Here is a 3,412-nt window from a genome sequence, read left to right as displayed (position 1 = left end):
AGGACAATGTGCATTGAATTGGAATTGGAAGTGTTTAGCACAAATGTATTTTGTTCCATTTGAAAAGATTAGGAATAGCTGGGAACTTTCTTTAGGTTGTTACTGCTGTTTTTGTCCCTCTTAAGGAAAACCCCATATTTTTGATGATAAAATATGGATGGGAAAAAGGAGCAGAGAGTAACCTGACAGTGAATCTCAGCTTTTACTACTACGGTTTTTAATACAGTCTGTGTCTTTGTTGGTAGATTTCGGAGTATAAACTTGGAGTGCTGTGTTTAAACTTGTAAAGCAAATTCCTTAAATTGACAGTATCTGACTGCACTGGCAGAGTTGAAATGGTAATATAATCTGGACAAGACAGGTGGGTTTACTTTGTTGTTTCTAGTGAATGTTTTATATGATGAATCTGTTATAGCGAGTCCTGATTAATCACGTATTCATATGTCTGGTTTTGTTTAACTGAATGCATAGGGGAATGTTTTAAAAAAAATACATCTGTGCATGGGTGGTGAGTGCTCCTAAGGAATGTGTGCGAGCCAGTGAGTGTTTGAGATGCTGCTCTCCTCAGCTGGGGGTGCTTGGCAAGCATTATTTTTCATTCAGGGGTACATGCAGTAAAAAAAATATTGACCTTTAACTCTTACTTCATGGGACATGCATCTTGTTTGATAAAATAAATGGTTAAAGAGGTGAGAAATAGTAAAGCAACTTTCTTGTGTGCGTTGTGTGTTTGGTGCAACACTGTGTGTTGTGCTGGGTTTTGCTAGAACTTCCAAATCCCTGCAAATGCCCACTTTTTGGTTACAGGGTTAAATGTGATTGTGATGTCACGGTGACATTTGTGCCAGCAACTTTTCCCCTGGTTTCTAGCTATAATTGTGCAGGAGTGAAATTGTTTACCTGTTGAGCTGAAAGCTAGATTAGATGAGACTGTGTGAAAGAAATAGAATTGTGAAGTCTATTATGGCAATGTAGCATGAAAATATTGCGTAATTAGACTGGAAAACCTTTTTATATAATATGCCTGTGTCTCTGCGTCTATTCAGAGTTTTGTTTTGTTTTTTTAGCACTGCACATGTGCAGGGAGGGGCGCAGAAACACAGGGGAAAAGTTGAGGGAGGATAGGGCCAGAGGCGGCCAGCGTGTGCGCAACGGTGTATGAGGGCACGCGCGTGGCGGGTGCATGTGCACAGCGGGCACATGCATGCGCAGCGAAAGGCCTAGCTTGTTTTTTTTTAAACGGGCTAAGGTCATTAGTTACTAAATGAGATTTGTTTGTCTTGCAGAGAAATGCCTGGTTTCTCTAGGGTTGAATGTTGTACTGATTAGCTGAATGGCGTGAAGTGGCAGAATGTGTTGATGATGAAGTGTGAATTGAGTTGTTTCTAATGAATTGTATGAAGTTTGCTTTGAGACCTTACTGATATAGAGTGTATTATATGTTCAAGAATACCTCTGTTAAAGACGCTAGAATGTATGCATATGCTAGTTTAGAATAATACAAACAAACTGTGAAGATAACAGATTTTTGTTTATACCAGAATCTAGCTGGTGGGGTGGTTAAAGTAGAAACGATTCCTTATTGGAAAATGCATAAGGATGCGGTAGCTCCATATAGGGGAACACCTGTGTCAGCTGGGTTGGATTTGCATGCTTTAGAAGTTGTTATCATTAACCCCTCACAGGTTACAACCATTCCCACAGGTATAGGATGTAAAATACCTGACTAACATTATGGGCAAATAGCTACCCAATCCAGTTTTGCTCAGAAAGGAGCTATAGTGATAGAAGGAGTAATTGACTCCGACTATCAAGAATAAATTAAAGCGATCATGATTAACCTGGGAAATAGTGAGTTAATTATTGGAAAAGGAGAGAGGATGGGTTAAAGTTTTTAGGGGAGGACACTGTGTATACACAGGCCAAAGAGTTGTATAGCCCAGGTTCTCCTGAGGGCACTTTTACACTTAATGCGTTAGTATGCATTAGTACGCATACAATTTTGTTGTTTGTTTTTGTTTTTTCTTGTCTTTTGTTGTTTTTTCCCCAATGGCGATGCATTGTGAAAAGATTTCAATGTTTTTTCAGTGTATAGTGTGAAAGAGGCCATAGGGGGACACGGACGCTGGACTGTACATCAGTTGTTATTTTGATTACAGTTAACAGCAGCTGATTAAGTGTAAAGGGACCCTAATTCCTTTATTTGTAGAGAGGAAAGCCCATCAGTAAAGGGTGATGAATATTTTGGTTCTACTAATACAGTAAATGTTGGAGCTAAAATGTGGGTCAGAATCCCCAAGGACCGCCTCCTCCAGCAGATGTGATTGCAGTAGGCAAGGACCGAACTCTGCTGGTAATGAGGCCAGAACAGGAAAAGTGGGAATATATCCCACAGGAAAAATGTTATTTGCAAGAATAAGTCACACTTGTTTGGGTTTTTTGCAGATTGATCTCCATGTCTATGGCATTGTCCTTGGGATCCTTGGTATCGTGTGGTTGGAAAGTTGTGGCGTTAATGCATGGACTTCAGGTATTCGAGTAACCGATACAGGGGATCCATGGTGACTTTCGTGTGGGGAAATAAAACCAAGGGTTGTCTACAGAGAAACTTTACCTGTAATGCTAGGCAAGCATGTGACGTTCTCAATGCTACTTTCAATGGAACATGTCTCGGTGGGGCCTACTTTGATATTTGTGGATATGATGGATGCGAAAGTGGACCCTGGGCATATAAAGAGACTACCTTCCACTTGTGCAAAGGTGGGGCAACATGCCTAAAAGACTGTGATTCATGCACGTTTCCAGCTGCCATAAACTGTTCTAAACCACACTAAATACGGAGAGAGTGGTATGACACTTTGTTAGGAGGATATGGGACATTGACTGGAACTCTTAATAGTCTTGATATTGAAACATTAGCAAATAGATTGCATAACGCTGGAAGTAAAATAAATGATGTCTTAACTTTACAAGCTAAATGGATGCCAACTATATGGGCGCCATTTAAAATTACAAGCTAAAATAGATGATGATTTGCTTGACTTAATTAACGCAAGTGCCTCTGTTATGTATGAAACAGATGTTGATATAACTAGAATTGTAAACTGGACTATCTGTTCCATGCAAACCTTACAACAGCAACAACAGAAAGGGTTATTTCAAACTATGTTGTTGACTGGAAATGAGGAGGTTTGGAGGACCGTGTCCAGTTCCATGATAAGAACTGATCACTGGAGAGATATCAAAGCACCTAAAGTGATGTGCAATGATACATTTTGCATGGGACAATTAACACTTTACAATGTTACTAAAAGTAGTATAATGTGTAAGTATGTTATTTTTCCATTATTAATTGGGCCAGAAGGTGATCAGCACTTCTGGGTACCTACGTTTTATGGACAGGTTATTGATG

General features: G+C 39.7%; 1 long non-coding RNA gene across 1 annotated transcript; it reads left to right on the top strand.

The window, feature by feature from the left end:
- Nucleotides 1–265: 265 nt before the first annotated feature.
- LOC137522736 (uncharacterized) lies at nucleotides 266–2,972 on the top strand. Its single transcript, XR_011022424.1, has 2 exons — nucleotides 266–361; nucleotides 2,446–2,972. It is a non-coding gene; the product is annotated as an uncharacterized lncRNA (long non-coding RNA).
- Nucleotides 2,973–3,412: the final 440 nt, after the last annotated feature.

The sequence above is a fragment of the Hyperolius riggenbachi genome, chromosome 6 (assembly GCF_040937935.1).
Source record: "Hyperolius riggenbachi isolate aHypRig1 chromosome 6, aHypRig1.pri, whole genome shotgun sequence".
NCBI classification, from domain to species: domain Eukaryota; kingdom Metazoa; phylum Chordata; class Amphibia; order Anura; family Hyperoliidae; genus Hyperolius; species Hyperolius riggenbachi.
This window is presented reverse-complemented; position numbering and strand designations above follow the sequence as displayed.